This window comes from Lepisosteus oculatus, chromosome 10 (genome assembly GCF_040954835.1).
Source record: "Lepisosteus oculatus isolate fLepOcu1 chromosome 10, fLepOcu1.hap2, whole genome shotgun sequence".
Taxonomy (NCBI): Eukaryota; Metazoa; Chordata; class Actinopteri; order Semionotiformes; family Lepisosteidae; genus Lepisosteus; species Lepisosteus oculatus.
Genome location: NC_090705.1, coordinates 27,548,814 through 27,570,581, shown reverse-complemented (window position 1 = coordinate 27,570,581; position 21,768 = coordinate 27,548,814). Strand labels below are relative to the sequence as shown.

Here is a 21,768-nt window from a genome sequence, read left to right as displayed (position 1 = left end):
ACAAATAAAAAAAAGCCTAATTTCATCCTTATAGCCAAACAATATGATGCATAATAATAGAGTCAGATTTAGGAAACATAAGTTTGCATATTTAATATAAACACGTGTAAAATAGGACTGGGCATTTCATTACATTCCACTTCGTGGTGATCTCTTCTCCTTTCCAAAATGTAATACGGATATATGCGTGACAAAACCGAAGTCTGCGACAGCCTTACGGACTACATGCGATAACACACATACCTTGCTTGCACCAGCGGCGGTTCCTGCTTTCATTAATCAGGCAGCATCCTCTACTGCTTTTATCATTTAAACATTAGAATTTACTGCTGTTTTCTCTAGACCGTTTTTTTTATCCTTGACCTGCATACGCTACGAGTACTGCAGGGCGTTGTGAAGCGACTGAGCACCAATATTCCTCCTGGAGGTGCGCAGTGATGTTCAGTAAGAAGCTGCAGTTGCGTTTTGTTGCCACAGTCGAGGATGTCTGTATGGCAGGGTGAGAGTGAGGACGACCAAGCCTTCTGCTATTCCTACAGTGGCAGAAGTGAATTCGGTACGCATACAGTAATCTCTGCGATTCAGCGTCCATTTTACGACAGTTCCTACTCTCTTCCCAATACTGGACTTGCAGAAGAAAATGAATTTGCATTAACTGAACTTATAGTAACATTTTAATTGGCCACGACGCCTCAAAAGATTTTAAACCAAAGAAACAAGAAACAACTTAAAATTTAAGTCAGGAGTAAGATCAGATGCACGTCGTGTAGTTCACGTGTAATCAATTCTAGGGTCTTGAAAGAAGCTTAAGTAATTGGTAATTATTTTAATAAAACTTCATAAAATCTTCAGTGGTTATCTTAGATATCCTTCAGAAACTGAGAAGATAGAATTCCAAAATGTGTAGTGCCTTCAGGAGAAACGGGGCTGAAGACAGGAAAATATGGGGGGAAGGATTGAAACTGAAAGTTCACAGATTGCAGCAAGGGTACTGTTTCATTCCATTAATTTCATACCAGCATCATACAGTGGTCCCAGGGAAGCAACTTGTTTTATAAGGCTTTGTTTTTCCTCAAATAACCTGAACACACAGATAGTAGAGTACAGTAATTCACAATCCTTAAAGGAGTGAACAATCCAGTTGAGTCCTGCAGAATCTACAATGAACAACTGGACACACAAATTTTAGTTGACACGCATTTAATAGTGAAAACAAGAGCACCACAATATATAAAGGATTGTTGATGTTGTTGTTGAGTGTGGAACAAATCACCAAGCCATGCTTTTGAACCTGATATTTCAGGATACTTCAATGAAACATCTTAATGAGATCTTTGGCTCAATTGGGCCTCCTCAAATTTATATCCTTTATTATACTTAGTGAATAGCTGTAGGGTGAGTAAACAAGAGACTGAGGAATACATGGGGCTACAGGAATTAAATTACACAAAATGTGAAGTTCTTAATACGCAAATTCACAACACTGCCATAATGTAGGGATGGGACAACATAGTCACAACATAGCTCAGTTATGATTAGAAAAGAGCTTAAATCGTTTGCAATAACAGGAGAATAACAGGGACACAAAAGTGAATCTTCACTGCTTTGTTCTGAATACAAGTATTTCTAGGCAGAAATAACCATCTGAGAACATCTAAGTTATAAATGTCTCATTTAAAGAAAATTTTTGAGCATATATTTAGGATTAACATATACTGTATTAAGGATCAACATAAAGATTACCATACATCATACAACTGAAAAGGTTGCCCCAAGGCGCTTTACAATGCAATTGACCATACATTTTGTGAATACAGAACAGAAAAAAACAAGATAACGGAGGAGAGGAACCAAGAACCCATTAGTAAGGAGAAAAAAAACCTCTAGGGTTCCAAGGTCAACTGGCTGCCCAACCTCTTTGTTGTATATAATTATATATAATAATATATATATAATTACAAAAAAGAAATAAATGTATGAGGGTATTAATACATCTATCATGTCTTCTGTATGTCGGTACTCAATGCAGATCTCTGTACACCACCAAAATCCTCCTAAACGATAGCTATATCCACTATGTCCCTCTTGGATCCATAGCAGTGATGCAGCATCCAACTCAAATGGTGCCCAGCCCAGGCACCATCCGGACATGTGGAGAGGAGAATAGGATAGTTTGGTCAGAACCGATGTATCTACCTGGTGAGCCAACATAGAGAACACAATGGCATGTACATCAGCACCAGCAGCCATGGTTGCAGTAGGCTATAATGTAAGGCTAGGCTGAAGTAATAGGTCTACAGTCTGGATTTGAATACTGATATTGACTCGGCATCCCAAATATGGGGTGAGAGACTGTTCCATAAATTAGGGGCCCTGTAACTAAAGGCTTTACCGCCAACTGTTATTTTATAACAGCTTCTCCAGCCCAATTAGGTCCATGTGCTTGGGGAAAAACTGAGCCCCTTGGCCTTGGCTGTTCGCAGGAGGACTCAATCAAAGCACAGTTGAATGAACCAACGGATGTCCCTGTTGGTGTTCACTTTGGTGTCCCAGGTGTACCTGCAGTCTTCCGTCTGGCCAAGGCACTCCCAAACATCATATATGCCATTGGGAAGCCCGCCCAGCTTTTTCACCTGACAAGAAAATTTATACAAATATTATTTTAAACCTCACAACTCCTAGTATGAATGAAAAAATGCAGTGAGTTCTATCTTTTTCTCACCAGGTAGTTTGAACTGCCTAAGCTCAATCCTATGGAACAATGGTAATTTTGCACTGTTAGCTTAGTTGCTCTAAGCACTATCCTTTTTTTATGGATTTATTAAGCCATATGTTCAGTTTGCATTACTAAGCTAATTGATGATAGCATCACAATTTACCACAATGATGGGGGAAATTTCCTAGTGAAAATATCCCATGGCTGGCTGGGTCACGAAAAGACTGATATTTCAGTCTCTAGAGGGCAGGAGTTGGCCTCATACAGTAAATGTAAATAGGCACATTAGAGGTGAATTAGTAATAATTTGCTAATTGACTAAGGTTAGTGATTCAGGTGGGTAGCTGCGTCAGCATGCGTAGGCTGCAAAGGAACAAGTAATAGGTTTATTCCATGCTGAAAAAAAGAAGAAAGAGAACACAACGTTTCGGCCGTGGAGCCTTCTTCAGGCCTCTTCACACCTGAAGAAGGCTCCATGGCCGAAATGTACAGTATGTTTTTGTGTAGAAATTTTTCATCCTCAAGAATAAAAGCCTGTTACTGTCCATAGGAAAGTGAGTGTGAGACAAAGTTAACCTGTTATGTCAATAAAGAAATTTCCAGCTTGATTTACCAGAGTCATGTGGTTTACTGAGAAAAGGGTCTTGTCACGACCACCAGCCAGCGGAGATCAACACGTAAGCGAGCCAATCAGCACCAGCAGCGGATTACTTCTAACAAGCGCCGCCGCACGAGTTAACACACCTGCAATTGCTCTACCGTGCGGCACGCCGGGTTATTTATACCATTCGTACCTGATTCCCGTTGCTCGGTATTGAGTTCTCTTCTTGTTGCTCAGCCTAGCGTTCTCACCCCTCTTTTGCCTTCCTGGAATTCTGCCTGCACCTTTTGCCTTCGGACTTCGGATCTCGTCTCGCCCTTTGGATTGTTTGCTATCATTGCCTGTTTTGGATTTGACCCTGTAGCTCTCTTTTCGACTACGATTCTGTCTCACGTTTTGGATTGTTCGCCACCAGTGCCTTTACCGGATCTCGACTTACCTTCGCCTTCGGACTACGGCTCAGCTCCTGGATTTGCTCGGTACGTTTACTTACCTCCCTGCGACTCCTGCATCTGCATCGGATCCTTTTCACCTCTACAGAGCATCGTTACAGGTCTAACACCATCAATCACAATCGCCCTAGTCTCTACTGATGGAAAGCACAACATAATGTACACCAGATGTTACATTTTGCATTCGAATAAAAAAGTTCCAGTTTTGCCTCATCTGACCATAAAACATTTTGCCACGTGTTTGCACCATTAATTAAATGCTTGTTGTAATCTCCATATGGGATACAATATAGCATTGTCACTCTACAGTCTGACTTTTTGGAATGACCAGGATATTGTTGACTGAGTTCTGCCATCTAAGTCATTGAACTCTGTATCTATTTCAAATTTAGTTTGTGTCACTGTGGCATCCCCAACCAGATTCATCCTTGCCAGGTTGCTGAATTTGAAGACACTTCCTGATCTAGAAAGTGTCAGGGTGGTAAAGTATACCTTTCACTTCTTATTGAACAACTTCCCCATGTTCAAAGGGATATCTGGCATATTTGAGATTTGTATATCCTTCTCCTGATTGGAAAGTTGTTTTGAAAGCTGCCTGGTCTTCATTATTGAATCTTTACCTGCAATCACTGCCTGACTGAGGGACCTTTAGCAATAGTGATATAGTGATCCACTATTGCACTCTGACTAGGGCCTTTTAACTATTTTCATGATTTCTCAAAGTAATTTGGTATATCTTATATATATCTGTCACCTGTCACAAAATGTGTGAATAGTTGGGTCATAATATTATTTTTGGCTTTTTTTTTGCAGGATTTGCTGACATTTACTTTCTTTCACCCATGAAAGTGCTCAGTTTGAACATCTGACAATAAACACTGAGTGTTTATATATTGCTTGACTTGAATTGAATAATGTTTTGCTCTGGAATATTGAGGATTCTGACGTACTTTGGGATATCAGAGATCTATTTACTATACATAACTGTTAAATCAGTTAACAGCAGAATTAAACAATAATTGTGAACAGAATGAACTAGGATTATGTGAATGTTCAGTGGTACTTAGTAATGACATCAATCAGTACAAACAAAGCTGGATCTTTTTTTCCTGATGTTCTCCATGAAATGAATTGTTCTGTTAGGCTGTGACTCTTTTAGTATTTTGTGAACTACCCATAGAGAGAACTATCTTTACATTGTTCAATAAATGATCAGATTGGTTGCCAGGCTTGATATTGCAGAAGTGACACACAAACCCGAAAAAGTGAACTTACACCTTGAATCAAAGTAATTCACTTGCAGGCATCTGGAGGAGATCCAGATATTAATCTTAACCCCTGGTTTATTCAATCATCATCTGTTGCTGTGCCCACTCTGCCACTTTATTGACTCAGATGGCTAAGGCATCAATGATCTGCCACACTCATGGACAGAATGCAGATGACACAATCCGGGGATGAGTGAGGAAAACAAGGGGAAAAAAGCATGAGGGAGTCGGGAATGAAAAACAGGGAACGTGTCCATGGTGTGCTGGTGTTCGGGGGAGATGTGGCCAAGGCAAACAATCTAGAGCTGAGTCCAAAAGGGGAATCCAAATGGGGCAAAAGTCCAAAGCTAGGCGATCCATCCAAGACAGACAAGATAAAAACAAGAACCGGATCAGAACCGGCACGGGAACAGGAACTAAAACCTTGATGGGACCAGGCGCTTCCAGGTCCCGGAGTCGCTTGGTATGGGAACCAATGCAGAGCCCAGAACAGAGTAGGCATCTGGCTTTTAAAGGGCTGGAACAGGCAGTAGGTGCGGGAGATGAGTGAAAAACAATGAAGGGACGGAGTGTCCCTAAGAGGAGGGGTTTACGATTGTGACAATGACGTTTAGTGCAGCTGTCTTTTTTTATCCTATTTGGCTTCACCTTTGGGCATCTGTCTGTGTGGTCTGGACGCTCTCTTGGCGTTTACGGTGCATTTTGCTGTGCTGCTCTGTTTTTCTACCACTTCACAAAGATATGTAGGCTAGGTTTGACTGGATACTCCCAGTTGTCCTTTTCCTTATCTGATTAACTTAACCAGCAATCAAGATGGGCCAAATGGCATTATGTCATTCAAGGCTGTTTTGATGTACTTTTTTATTTGTCATTGCTACCCAAGTCATGTGTAATAATGGTCACTTGCTACCTAGCAGACTTTTCAACAGCCAATTAAATTCCAGACATCAGAGCAGCTGTGTGATCTCACCTCATAGTCCCTGAAGTTGGTGTCTCCCCTGAATATGACTGTGACATCAGGTGCCTCTCTTCCACACTCTCCTCAGCTGATTTAGCCTTTCCTAGGAGTTGGCTTTACAGCTTTCTAAATGGGATGTGATTAAGTACAGCTTGACAGCAGATGTTCACCTGTAGCAAAGAAGAACAACTTGTGAAAAGCTAATTAACATTTATAAACCAAGGCTAAAGTCCCTTTGTTTGACTGTAATGTCCTCTGCTACTGTATATCTTGCAGTAGGCCTGCAGAAATCTGAGGTGTTATTTGACTTTCCAAAGCTGATTTAGCCTTCCTGGAAGTTGGATTTACAGCTTTCTAAATGGGATGCCATCATGTACAGTTCTTGAGCACAGAAGTTCACCTGAAGCAAAGAAAAGCAACTTGTAATAAGCTAATTAACTTCTATAGATCAAGGTTAAAGTCCCTTAAAGAAGGCCTTGTAATGTCTCACAGTATAAGGCCTACAGAAATCTGAGATATTAATGATTGGCTCAGACATAATAAACATATTAAACAATTAAAAGTTTTTTTTAAATTGTTTGTAGCTCCTGTATGTATGGAAGCACGTTTCTGCCAGGGAGAAAAAAAAAACACGCTATGGTATCTCGCAATTGCAACTTTATATCTCTGCATTATGACTTAAAAATTCAGAATTATGACTTAAAATCCCCGAATTACAACTTAAAAACTCAGAATTTCGACCTAAAAACTCAAAATTCCGACTATATCTCAGAATTGTGACTTAAAATCTCAGATTAATCTCAGTGTAATTAATTTAATTTTTATCAAGGTGATAGCACCGCCTTCCCCTGTGCATAACAGGGATGCTGACCGCCGGGGCTAAAGAAGGTCTTCTTCCATGTACAAATTGCTGTAATACCTAGCAATTTAAAATGTGCTCTCAACCTTTTTAAATAAATAGCAGGTAGCTTTGACACTTTAACATTAAATTATTTCAGGAAATGCAAGCATTCAAAAACTTTCCCCCCCTTTCAAAGGTTAAAATGACACACCTCTCTTGCTGTGAGTAAATTCAATGATTTTGAGACTTTTAATTTAAATTGAATTTAATCAGCTTTCATTTTAGGATTAATCCATACATATGCAAACAAAATAAAGAGCTAATTACATAATTAGTATGGATAAATCTAAAAGCAATTAGAGAGTCTGCTTAAACAAAATAACTTTAAAAGTGTTAAACTATGCTATTCTTAGACAATTCAAATTTCCCAAGGGCCAGCATACAATGTACAATGCGAGCTGCACATGTGATCGGTGAGATCTAAGTTGATTACTTTCCAAGTCTTCACATACATCAGTAACTATAGTGGCTGTCCATTAACCTATGAGCTTTCGTTGTAAAAATGCAAACGAACTGAGCTGAGCTTGCCATTCAACTTTCACAGAAAATAGATGAATTGTTCACAGGGCTGGATGAGTTGGAGGAGCCTATCTACAATGGGTTTTAAAGCACTATAACCTTAAACTGGGTGGAAGTATGATAAATATTATGTGATAATAAAAATTATTGCATGAGAGAACCCTGGCGTACTAATTCTATCTCTCCTCCTGGTGGTGATTTGCTGAAGGTTACCCTGCCACCAGAGGAGTCCTGTTCACAGCCAGCTTGCATATCATGCAGGCTCAGACCTGCAACTCCTAGAGCCTGGAGTGTACTCAGAAAGTTTCCAAAAACTAAAATATAAAGCAATTCAGTCTTCTGTCACAGAGACTGTGAGCTATAATGAAAAACAAAGCAATATTGTAGCAGAGTGTTTGTGGGTCACAATCGCCTGGATGTTGCCTCACCTAGAGACTTTGGAGACACTAGAGGTGTTACTGCATGGACCATATACAGTGGCTTTCATGCTGACTATTTTAACTGCACACTTCTCTCACCACTGATTAAACAATGTTTCTGATCTCCTATTAGCAGCTCCAGTATTCTGTTCCTCTATTATCATGATTAGAGCAGAGACGTGGCTAGGGCTTGGGTCCATATACTGGGTGGAACACTGCTGTTGTACCCTACAACAAGGCACTTTTCTCAGATTGTTTCATTAAAATCTGTATAAATGGATACTAATAAATTGCTAAAGATGAAAGTATTACAGAATTAAATTATTATTAAGTTAAAATTATACAATTTAAATTTAAATTTTATTATTTCAAAATTTAGTTGTAAATTTTAACCCCCATCTTTACTTTTACTTCATCCCCCCCTTATAAAATATGGCATACGTCAGTGCTGCCTATTTTTTACACATACAATGTCAGGGCAGATTTTTCCTTTCTAAGTGAACAGGCATGCATTGCCATGACATTGTGCATTCCACGGTTACAACAAGATGTGATTGATGTTTTTGTACAAGTGATAGTTACAATTATACATACTGTATAAAACAATCCTAATCCTACAAATAAATAAAGTCCTACCCCAGGACCCAAACGTAGACTTCAGCCGTGTGGAGATCTATCGTCAGGATCTCTGATTATCTTTTTTTTTTTGGCTGATAGATATACCAACACCCGGAATGTATTGATACCATATCCCCAGTAATGTCATGCCCTCTGCAGCCAGAGGGCGCTCCTTCTCTGTCCTGTCCCTAGTTTCCGGTCTGCTGTCCTTCCTGTCCCTCTCTTTCCCTTGGGCTATATATTTCCGGGTCTTGCACTCTGCCCTCGCTCAGCTTTGACGTTCGGATGTCCTGAGACCCGCCTAGCACCAGGGCGCCCCACGTCCGCTCCCTGAGGGCATAGGTTTCTATACGGCATTCCTGAACTCTTTGCACTATTGAGCCCGTGCCTTTTTCCCGTCTCGCCGCTACGCATATGGGTCTTTTTCCGCTCTCCTACTCCCCACGGTTAGTCCCTTTGGACGTCCGTGACAAGTAATGCTCCTCAGGCCTAACAAGCACACTGTTGGTCCACCTTACAAAGCATCAGACACAGAAACGGTAACAACATTATTCTTTCTGTTCACTCAGTCTCTGTTGCAGTGGCTCAGTGACAGTGCGATGCGTGGATCCAGCGATCTCATCCTGTCACTCAGATGGCACAGTCAGTAGTTAGTGGCACTTGATATGGTCCCTCCCAGCAGGATCTATTATCTATTAAGGGCCTCAACCTGAATTCTCCCTTTTCCCCAATAGAGGTTTCACAGGGGTCTCAGACTCTTGCTCTCCCAGTGCTACTCGCCTGGCATCTGCATCTGCATGGTTGTTTCCTTGAGTTACTGGAATTATTTATTTATTGTGTTAGTTACACCTTACTTCAGCTACTTCAGCAACTAAGTCGACAGCTGTAAAACCACAAATCAGTTCAGAGACAAATCCAGTATTCTCAACTGGAGTCCCTGCCGTTCTGAGAGAATCCTATTTCTCCATAGCCATCCAGAATTGGGGCCTACATGCAACAAATACATACATTATATACATATACAGTAACCCTTTAACATCTTTCTTTTTACAATCTTCCATCAGGGCTCTAAACTGGCTTGCTGCACTGAGGCAGTGGAGGGGCATTTTCCGATCGTAAGCATCTCGAATGTGGTTGTAACAGCTCAGCCTGTTCTCTGTTCTCCCTCATGCACCAGAGAGGACCCATCAGTAAACAGTATTAAATTTTCACGGTCCCCCACCTTTTGGCTACAGAATCTAATGGTATAATAGTATCCCACCAGATGGTGCCTACCTCCATGCTCCTGCGTCAGCACAGCTGCCCAGAACCCATTTTCCACACTTACATACAAAGGAATGGTTGATCCCTCTGAGGAAACCCCAGTCTCAGCAGCTGTAAGAGACCTTGTTTCAAATTATTACAGGCGGCTTTTGCTGCTGGAACTAAGGCAATCTTGTCCTTGGACTGCTCCCCCCTTAAGCAGATCTGTTAAGAGTTGTGCTCACCCCGTAAAAACACTGCAGCCAGGCCCTGTTAAAATTACACAATGCTAGACACAAAAGGGGCTTATCATAACTGCTTAATATTAGACACTCTAAACCCTGAAGCAACTCAGAATTGTGGGTTTCCTCGTCAGGGGAAGCACTCAGAATACCATCAACATACTGAGTGATCACAGTCAGTTGAAGCCACGTGATACCCTGCTCTGGATAGTCATTCCTTGTAATGCTGCATAACATCCCAACCCAATAGATCTGGGATAAAACCACCCACATTCGCGTGATAAGTGCATGTGAATGTTAAAATCAATGTTAAAATCTGGTACTCAGCAAGTAAAACTCGCTGCCTCAATACTCCTGTGGCCTCCTGCCGTCTCCCCATATACATTACTCTATAGCACACTGTGAAGTGAGACAAGCATGACAGTAGTGCTCCAGTATCCCATAACAGAGAAACCAACACACCATTAACAGTACGTTTAAGGTTTAACTCCTTTTACACACTGGACTGGGACAGACTTAGGGAGGCTACAAGGGACTTCCCAATCAGTCAGACGAGAGAGTCGGGACTTTTTTTTAAAAAGAGGAGTCCTTACCTCTTAGATCCGCTGTCTCTCTCTCACACCTGAAAAAGGCTCCATGGCCGAAATGTTGTGTTCTCTTTCTTCTTTTTTTCAGCATGGAATAAACCCATTACTTGTTCCCTTACCTCTTAGCAATGTGCATGCTGATCGTCTCTCCTGCCAATGGGAAGTTCTGTGCCTTCTGGAGTATCCACCGACTATGCCAAAATTGTTGTAACAGAAAGAATAAGGTTCTGGATCCCGAGATGAAGTTAAACAGATGAGTTTATTGCATGCAAGAAACAATAAAGCCGAAATCTTGTTTCCCGCAAGAAACAACAAAACCAAAGTTAGAAGTCTAATTTTTAAGCAGAAGTCTAATTTTTAAGCAGAAATGACTTAATTTAATCCCCATCTTTACTTTTACTTCACTATTAAATGTAAAGAATTTTCCTCTCACCTCCGGTTTTAGGGGACTGTATTCAGGTACGTAAGGGAAAAGCTAAATGGTTATTAAATTGAACAAAGCCCAGTGGTGTGACTAATTCACTGTGATCTGATTTAGTCCTGTAGTGTAAAACTTCAAATGCTTTTTGAGTTCAGACTCAGGTGTGCAAAGGGAGGCAGTAGAACCAACTAAAAATTCACTCTAAACTGTTTGATCCATTTTCTGTTTTATAATATTCAAAGAATGTCTTATTATTTTTTATTTTTCCGAAAAACATCAGTTTACCAAATGACAAAAAATGTTTTTTTTGTTGGACTCCAAATAGAAAGAGTTTACTTTGTATTTGACAGTTTCTCACTATTTGCCAATACCTACTGTACAAGATCATGATTATGGATAGACCAACCTGTGCAATAAGCAGGTTCCTCATAATTTCTGTTGTGGGGTATTTCACAATTTCACTGTCTAACAGTGTCACACGTGACTTCTTCAGCATAATGCCAGTGAAGTAAAAATTTTAATTACCTAGAATGAAACAAGGTGAAGCAAAAATTATATGTGACCAGGCCATATCTCAAAGCTTTTAATTTAATACTGTAGCTGTTCCAGGACATTTCGGCTGCTGAGGTGTTTTTTGTAAATCATTTTACCTTTATGCTTATTTTAACCCAGTAGACTTACAGATCTGCTCCACTTTTTTTCATCTTGTTTGATGCCTGACATTCAAACATAAAAGAAAGGAGACTTATTGAAATTGTGATAACGCGTGCCATAATACACTTATCAACAGAGCCAGAAAAACAATAGTACCTTGATATTGTACTTGAAACAGCTTGATAACCAAAAGGCATTATAGGAATAAAGTCCTACTGTATATAAACACAAAAGTTAAATATGCTACTGTATTTTTACATACTAAAAAAATAGAATTATAAGAATAATTTATTTATGAGAACAAAAACACCACCCTTTTTCCCTAGCAGGGAGTATCTGAAAGATAAGTATAAAATATTTAAAAGACAGCAACTATTGTATTGTATGAAAAAAAGCTACAGCTGATAAGTATCTACTTGCTCTTGCAAGAAAGCTGAGAAGAGCAGAAAAGTTTAATGTTTTTTTAAGAAAGGAGGCAAAGGTACTGTGTGCTTTTGGTGCTATAGGTTAAATGGCTACTTAATCTTCAGCCTCTGTTTTTTAAGAGATAACAATCTCGTCACTAAAAAGTAACTACAGTAATAGTATAGTCAAGTATTTATTTAAGCTCTTAATGACCCTGGCACTGAAAATAATAATTTAGGAGTAATCCAGCAATTACGTATCGAGTGCAAAAATGTCTAGGAGAACATTATTACACTGGATAAAAGAAGGTACACTATAAGTTTGTACTCAATAGTTTCAGGCTATGGCACCGCATTCCTAATCCACTTTGATGGATAAACTAAAGTCCAGGAAGATTACTTTAAGGTAATATTACCTTCAATAATAGTGTAATGGGCAAATCGCTTCTTCAGGAAATATACAATTGGTGGTAGAAGTTCCTGTAAAAACACTACATATGGACTGTACCTACAGTATGAAAAAAATAATGCAAACATGATTGTACTTTAATTATGTCCTTTGGGAAGCAAATAATTTTAGCATACATAGGTTAACAACAACAACAAAAAATCAATATACAGACCATGCCAATAAATATATCATATTATGTCATAGGATAAAAAGCCCTTGCCACTTAAATATTTACCAATAAGAAAAACTTCTCTACAGCTCTAAAAAAATAAAATGTAAAGTACAAACAATAATTTTGAGACATACCTGTCATAACAAAAAAACGTCCATTTGAGAGTCTTAATTAGATCTGCAGTCATAATGACAATACGGGTTCAAAATACAATACGGGTAGCATCTGAATTACAGAGCAGAAAACACATTTTCTGTGAGCTAAGGATTTTCTAACTTTTCTGCATGCTTTTTTGAATGAAAGTTCTGGTAAGGAAACATTCTTTACTCTTATTCTGACTTAACATTCAACCCACATGTGCAGCATACTGTCAAAACATATTTTTTTCACATCAGAAATATCGCTAGAGTACACCCTATGCTATCACTAACTGTGGCTGAAAAGCTGATCAACACATTTGTGTTCTCTCAAATTGACTACTGTAATGCTCTACTTGCTGGGGTATCTAAATCTACTCTGAACAAACTGTAGTATGTCCAAAATTCAGCAGCCAGAATCCTGACCAGGTCTAGTGCAAGTGTTCACATTACTCCTATCCTGAAGTCCTTGCACTGGCTTCCGGTCAAATTCCATGTAGACTTTAAAATCCTCAAGCTCACCTATAAGGCTCTGCGTGGCTTGGCATCTCAGTACCTGTCTGAACTATTATTGCCCTACTCCCCACCTCGCAACCTTCGCTCTTCTAATTCTGCTCTCCTTACTGTCCCCCAAGCCCATCTACATTGTATGGGTGACTGGGCCTTCTCCTGTTATGTCCCCAAGCTCTGGAACTCTCTCCCCAAGGATATCAGAGAGTCACCTTCTCTAAACTTCTTCAAATCCAGACTCAAAACCCTCTTCTTCAGAAAAGCCTTTACTTAACTGGTTCCACTCTTCACCCCTCTGCTTTTCTTAGTACCACTATCCACAGTCTGCTCGGTATATTGTAATTGTGTTTTATCTTATTATTATTTCTTATTCTTAATAAATATTCTTAATAAATATTCTTATTTATTGTTGTAGTCATCCTGTAAAGTGCTTTGAGAAGCCACCTTTAAAGGCGCTATATAAAATAAAGTTTATTATTATTATTATTATTTTTATTTAAAAAAGGGAAGTCATACACACACTGGGTTAGAGGAAATTAATCTTGACTCTTGAAACACAAGAGATTGTGAGGGGATTTGGTTCAGACAGACACTTAGAAACTTAATACAAAGGATGCCTTTAAGCTCAAAATGAAAAAACGACTCCAAGTGTATCAATGTTTAAGGTGACAATTAAGAATTGGAGGACAGAAATGGGAGGCACTTCTTTAAACAAGGAGCTATGGGTTTTTAGCACAAACAATGCAAACATGGGTGAAGTTGATTCACACTGTGCGAGGTATGTTTATTACTGTCCTGAAGGTACTAAAATGAGACTTCAAGAAAGAGTAACACGTCAGACCTGAATAGAGTTAAAATTCCACCTAAAATTCCAGGAAACGTTGATATCAGAGAAGTTTCAGAAATGTGATAAACTGAAAGAAATGAAACTTCAAGTGAATCATTAAATGTTTGCTCAAAAGATGCTGTTGCTTTACTACTTGAAGTAAAATTAAATGATAATTAAAAAATAAAATGCACTCCATATATTTTTCATTTTCATTATCATGATCTTTTTGCAGTTACACATATGATAAAATCATATCATACAAAGCAGCCTTTTGGTGCTGTGAATTTGACTTTGAATTATCTGTACAATAAACATAAAAAGATGGTAAAGATATAATAAAGTGCTATTCCTAAAATGTAACTTCATGTTTTCTTCTGTCAATACAGTTTATGTTCTAGTTTGAATTTGGACTATACATTTTTAACTTTCAGATGTGGGACAAGCTGATCCTGCCTCAAAGAATCTACAGTATGTGTCAAGTGAGGTGACAACTCTGAATGTGACTCCAGGCCTGAAACAGAGTATATGGTCTGAAAGTGTAGATGTATTACCCCATACAATTGTAAATTCGCTCCGCATATGTTAAATGTACTGTATATATCTGAATTTCACGCCCAGCATTGCTATGAACACAGAACAGTGAATAAAGGGGTTACTGCTGCACACTTTATACTTACTTGTTCAAGTAGACCGCCAGTCCTCTGACACGATCTATGCAGTCTTCAGGGTCCAGTCCATCGATGTTCCAGGTCACCAGGGTCAACGTCGCCTCAACTTCCTGTTGACCCTGGGCTTCGCTCTCTCCTGCAGCACCACTAACATCTACTTCTTCATTCTTTGACTCAAGGCTAGGAAAGCAACATAGTCTATGCATCTCATTCACAACTCCTCTTCTAACATCTTAGATCTTTCAATAATTGCTAATTAAGATATTTTCTTCTGAGGATACCAAGACCCAATGATTACATCTTCTCTACCACTTTGCATATCTACAGTACATCTTAATACTCCTATACCTGTACTTTAAAAGATGCTTACAAAATTAGTAGGCCCATTCAAATAGTTGTATAATGAAAACAGTGTACAAACATAATCACAGGGTAATCTGGAATACAAAACACACACATGAGTAAGCATTGAAGCTGTCCAATGCTTTCCTAGGGTATAAAGTTGCAAGAACACCTGCAGCAATAAGACAGTGGGGTTTAGTGACACTATCCATCGGAACATGCTTTCTTTATGGTGCATTTTGATTTTACACCAAATAGCATTGCTCTAGGATACAGAATTGTGATACATTTGTTTGAATGGTGCAACTAATTTTATTTACACCTTCTCCTTTATTATGTCCCCACATCTAACTTTAACAAAGTGGAGATGGAGATGACTGAAGGTCTGTGAAGCTCCGAGCAGAAGACAGGTTCTGAGCAAGACAGGTTTAGAGAAGGCTCAGAGTGAAGGACAAGTTTGTAAAAGGGAGACGGCTCTGTGAGTGAGATTCCTCATGGTGTGCTGGGAGATAAGGGTTAAAGAAGAGGGACACCATCTAGGAGCTTGGAATACTCTGGGCTGAAGCAGAGTGGGTGGCCTTGGAGAAGGATCCCATTGTTTTGGACAATTTATTCCAGTTTTACTTACATGCCCCATCTTAACTCACATGAACCTCAGTGAATTTATTTGAAACGGAAATCAAATCATTTGTATGTTACTATATGGAATAATGTATAAGTATTAAAGCTCTGCCCATCCTAACTAAATAACTTTGTATACACCCCTGCAACGATATCTTTGTACAGCCTTGTAACTCTTCATTTCTTTGATAACAATTTTTACACAACATACAGTGAAAGGGTAGTCTCTTGGAGCCATAATAAAGCTGAACAACTCTGATCTGCTGTCTCTGGTGCCTCTGTATGGCCTGGCCTAAACTCCCATGCCTTCATGACCATAAAAAATCACCTTGCAAAATACAAAAAATTGACTGGACATCAAAATAAGAAACATCTACCTACCTCTCTACTGGTGTGGGTTTGTTCTCCCCTTCTACATCCATTGTTCAAAAACAGTAGCAAAAATCCTATTATCCTGCAACAGATTGAAAGAAAGAAAGTTACAGAACAAGAATTATGTTTTAGCAGAAACAAAATTCACATTTCGGAAGCAGCACATAACCATAATTCTATTTGCCAAGTAGACACTTCTACAGTATATCCTGAGATATTGACTAGCATCCAGCCAAGCAACTACAGACTGCTAAAAGGACTAATTTTATGCTTGCTTAATGGATACTTGTATTGAATTATAAGAAAAGCATTTCAATGATAGAAAATGAATTTTGGTTTTACTTTACTGGGTACTTGAATCTGTTTTCACCTGAAGTCTGCAAACAAAATGAGTAACAGGGTCTCATCTGAAGACTTCAAATAGTATTAAAAAAACACTGTACTGATTAACAGTTTTAAGTGAACAATGGGGCTAGACTCTGCATTCCTAAATGTGTGATTTGGAAAATATATAAAATGCAGTGATGCACTGAGTGTGTGTGAGAGGGCAATAGGTTCAGACAAAATGGAATCTCTTGTCTGAATTACATTCTCAAGGATGTTTTGGGAAATGACCTGCTGTCTTCAGTCATACTACTGGTTGGAGTAAGACAACTGGCTGATGAGATAATTTAAAAATTAGGAAGCTGATGTTTTCTGTCTGTTTTTTTTAATCAGATCTCTAGTGTTCTGGCACTTTGGTAGAGACAGAAGAGAGTTACTGATCAAGTAAATGAGAAATGTGTGTTTGAAATTTCAAAGACAGAGACCTTATTTTGGAATCTGTAAGCTGCTGGTCTACTGATCAAGAAAGACCGTAGAAGTTTAGAGAGATGTTTACAGAGGAGCTTAGAGTTGTGCTATGGAATCTATTTTGCCACACACTGTAAATTAAAGAGCACTTTCTCTTTACCTTATGGGTGCTTTGTGTGTCTTTTTTGCCTACCAAATGTCCTGTTTCTGACACTCTGCTCCAGGGTATGGCACAGTGTGCTTTGATTGAGATGTGTCACTAAGAGCTGGTTTATGCTTTTACTCAAGGCTGTTCCTGAATAGGGAAGAACGGGTGATTCCTGCTTATTGCTATAGTAAATAAAGAAACAAGTGCTCAGTTGGGTTTTTAAAGCAAAAATCAGATAGGTATAAATACTGTACACCATTTATAAATACTATATTGTTACAAATGAGGGGTTACAAAATGGTAAATATCACAATTGACTAAGCAGTTTAGTCAATAAGTAAAATAAATATTCAGAAACCCCAACTTATAAGTGATTTCTCCAGATTATATCCGAATAGTTGGTATAATTAGAGGCATATGAATTTTTTCTTACACACAACAAAAATATCCAACACACAAGTTACTATATTTACAGTGAACCTTACAATTGTTTTTGATTGGCGGGTGTGTGGTTGTTCCCCACATCTCAGAAAACACTAAACTACACTACCTAGTCACATACTGTATAGTTGTAACAATACAAATAACAAATTTGGCTTGGTACCTATTTTAGTTGCCTTTGAGATTCTCTTCAGAGTCTTTAGAGCCATAGACAGTGTATTTACTGCATAATCACTACCTTTACTTGAACATTTGGAGATGTTCTTTAAAATCTGAGCTTTTTTGCAGAGAAATAAGATCAATCGGTAATGCAAATAACCAACTCCAGTCAACACTTCTAAAACAATTCTATATCAGAAAGAGATCTAAAAGTGTATTTTAAATACAATATCTGTGACATATACAATGTGATTTAACTAAATGGGTTGGGCCACCACTAAATAGCTGTAGCTTACTGTTCATGACCCATTGTCTAGCCAGTAGTTTTCAACCTCTCTTTTACTTATCTTGGACAGTCTGCAGAAAATCATTTTTTAAAGAACTGTAATTGATTACAGTTCTTAGTTACATGAATAATGGATCACCTTTTCAAATTGATAAGAAACTGGGGGGGGGGGGATAATTCAATTTATTATTAATTTAAATTATTACATTGATAATTGATTAAAAAGTATTTTGAATCTTATGAAAACACCCAGAGAGCCAGTGATAGGAAGCCAAAACAGGGAGTGTATGATCAAGCAGTTTAGTTTTGCTTAAATCCGACAAACTGAGCTCTGAATGTGCTGCAACTCAAAAACACACTTCCATGAACCAGCAAACACTGCATTGCTAATCAAGCCTGGAAAACAAAATGATGTACTGTATTGACACTGTAATAGATCACATATAGATTATGTATAATATATAGATAGATCCATTCTTCTCTTTGAAAATCGATGTTATATTCTAAAAAAAACTTTTAATGATATGTTAGATTTACCTTAAGATTTCTATCTTTAAGTATAAAAGAAATATACAGTACATACACTATACCTATGGAAGCCCGTTTCCGCCAGAGAGTAAAATAAAAACGCGCTACGGTATCTCAGAATTCCGACTTAGTATCTCAGAATTGCGACTTAAAAACTCAGAATTACGACTTTGTATGTCACATTTGCGACTTCGAAATAGCCGGGTTTTTTTCGTCTGTCCTTTTGTTATTGTAACGGATTCGTGTTCTAGGTCTTGTGCCCTCGCCGCTCCCACCCTAGGTCGTGCCTCACTGCATTGGCTCGAACCCAGGTCTTGCCAGCTGAGCTAAAGACCTTCTTTTTTTAGTAAAAAAAGGACATACAATGGAAATATGTAAAAAGTATAAGTTTCAGTTTTTATAATTGTGAATTCCTCTGGATGAGAAGTGTCTATTTCTGTATCTTATTTCATATTCTGTCTCCGTTTTTGTATTTCTGGTGTTTAAATAAAAACGTTTTTAAAAGCCCCACCGTCCACTATTCCATCCGGGTACTATGGAACCCTCACTTGCGGATTCCATAAAAATTTGTGTAATTAATTTGATTTTTATCAGGGCACTGTACAAGACAAGTCTTCAGGCCTATAGATCCTATGATCCATTACGATTCATAAATATATTGTAATGGAACGGCCGACATACAGTACAGTGTGGTGTCGGCACCGCCATCCCCTGCGCATAACAGGGATGCTGGCCGCCGGGGCTAAAGAAAGTGTTCTTTAGCTCAGCTGGCAAGACCTGGGTTCGACCCATTGCAGTGATGCACGAAGTAGGGTAGGAGCGGCGAGGGCACAAGCCCTAGAACCCAAATCCGTTACAATAACAAAAGGAAAGACAATGAAATATGGGCTATTTCGAAGTCGCGAATGTGAGATATAAAGTCGTAATTCTCAGTTTTTAAGTCGGAATTCTGAGATACCATAGCGCGTTTTTTTTACTCCCTGGCGGAAACGGGCTTCCATACAATACCGAGTAAATAGTTCACTTAAGTTAAAAAAAAACCCTTACAGATGTGACAGTCTTTATGGAAATTCTGCTGATGGTTACAACACGGCTTAAATTTACATTTAAAACTGAGTAACACTGCAGTGGAATCTCGGGTTATAACTGCAGAGCAGCTGTGGAAATCTATTTTTCGTTCGTAGGTTTCGTTTCTCCCAAAATTCCAAATTAAACCATTTACTTTCGTTTTCTGATTGTTTTTTTATTGCATTTGCTTATTATTATAGTAATGTAAATAAATTAGCACAGCCATTTGAATAAAACCTTAAGTTATCTTTAAAAAAGACAGGGGAACCCCAAAGAAAGGACACAAAAGGCTTGTAGAAATATCAACAGCTCTTAAGTACAAAAACCCAGCCATAAATAACCTAATAACAGAACCAATGTATTCGTAAATCTGTTAGGGGCAACGTCTGTCTGCGTATACGGCCCAGAAATGTTGGCATAAATGTTGAAATATTAGCATAACATTTCTTATTTGTATTAGTAAACAACCCTCTTTTATTTTCACTGTTTTTTGGAGACGTACAGTACCTGTACTTGCTGAGATGTCCTAAACCGCAACAAATAAGTGTTCAAAAGCATTTTCTGTGTTTAACATCTCTAGATGTAATGGTTTAGGAGAAAGATTTTTTAGTGAGTTGTATAGTTAGGAACATCGAAAGGGTAGTGTCACGTATAGGTGACCCCCCAAAATAAGACTTATTCTACGCCTCCTCACAATTATAAAGGGTACTAGGCAGCTCCATGAAGTTGCCCCTCTCCTCCTATAAACAGCACAAACGATTAAACCCACCGCATTCGTTAGAGCTGCATTTGTGCCGTTGAAAGTAGCTTCCCAGCTGCTTTCGTTTCGGAGATGTACTGTAGCGCTTTCTTTTTCGGGGTGTGACCTCACTAAGCCCCCTTACAACATCGTAGACGAACCGAACCGTTCTCATTCGTTAGTGCTGCGTTTCTGCCGCTGAAAGTAGATTCCCAGCTGTTTTTGTTCCCGCTATAGATGTATAGCGCCTTCTTTTTCGGGTGATCCCGTGATCATGCACCACGACTTTGACCTTCAGTTATCCCCTCTGTTAAATTCAAGCACTGTTTTACTGGTGCAAGGATAATAATGTCTGTAATTTTGTTTCTCTGTTTGCCAGAGGGACAATTGCACTAGATTGCATAACACTGCTAGCATGTCTTAATACTTAATACTTGTTGGGTCTTTTTAAACCTGAAGAAGCAATCAGTTTCTCATTCTCATGTCATTTGCCAAACCGCTTTATACAATACGGTGTTGCGGGAAGCCAACGAGCGCAAGTCAGGGTGCACCCTGGATGGGGAGCCAGTCCATCACAGGGCAAGTGCAAGTCAATCATACATCATACATGGGGACAATTTGGAGGCCACAGACACCAGGATAATTCCCTTTCTTAACAAGAAATGCCCTGGGATCTTTAATGACCATTGAGAGTCAGGACCTCGGATTAACGTCTCATCCAAAAGACGGCACCCACTACAGTATAGCGTCCCCACCACTATGGTGGGGCATTGAGACCCACACAGACTGCAGGGTGGGCGCCCCCTGCAGGTCCCACTAACACCACTTCCAGCAGTAACCATAGCTTCCCAGGTGGTTTCCCATCCAGGTATTGACCAGGCTCACACCTGCTTAACTTCAGCAGGTAGCCAGTTGAGAGGCGATATAGCTTCTAGCTAGCATCTCATTGTGTCCTCCTTAAATAAATATGAAAATCAAGGGATTCGAACCAGGATTTTTAACAGGCACTATGCACTAAATTGACACAGTTCATAACACATTTGCAAAATAAAACTGAAATGTGGCTTTTTATGCCTTCTAAACAAAGGCTATTGAATCTTCCCCCAAGGGGGCTATTTTTGTGGGCAGACACAGACACCACAGGAGGGCACTTATAGGAATATGCTAGTTCAAATATGGCCAAGTGTACTGATGCATTGCTCTATCTCATCCTATTCTCAGGATTCCAATCACAGGTCCAGTCCTACCTGTGTGTAACCCCACTCTTACCCCCGAATAGTGTGGCAATTCCCCGGCCCTTACTCGATGCTAAGAAACGTGTTGATCAGGGCAGGAGACACAATCACAACTAAGGTGTCACTGGACCAACAAGGCAATTTACTGTACATCCATACAACCCTTGACACTGATGCCCACACACCCATCCTTTTTCACTCAGGGAAAGTAGCTTTTAAGTTTTATATTTGCAAAAACTAAGTCCCACCAGAAATATTAAGCCCAAGC

General features: G+C 39.1%; 1 protein-coding gene and 1 long non-coding RNA gene across 2 annotated transcripts in view; both read right to left on the bottom strand.

Moving 5' to 3' along the window:
- Nucleotides 1-483, bottom strand: part of kiaa0319 (KIAA0319 ortholog) — a 56,401-nt gene extending 55,918 nt beyond the window's left edge. The window contains exon 1 of the mRNA XM_015357323.2: nt 244-483. The gene's annotated coding sequence lies outside the window, so the exon portion shown is untranslated. The remainder of the gene's footprint in view (nt 1-243) is intronic.
- Nucleotides 484-1,194: 711 nt separating this feature from the next.
- LOC138241498 (uncharacterized) lies at nt 1,195-20,467 on the bottom strand. Its single transcript, XR_011190726.1, has 5 exons — nt 20,296-20,467; nt 16,114-16,186; nt 14,779-14,949; nt 6,008-6,165; nt 1,195-2,633 (listed from the first exon to the last, which is right to left on the bottom strand). It is a non-coding gene; the product is annotated as an uncharacterized lncRNA (long non-coding RNA).
- Nucleotides 20,468-21,768: the final 1,301 nt, after the last annotated feature.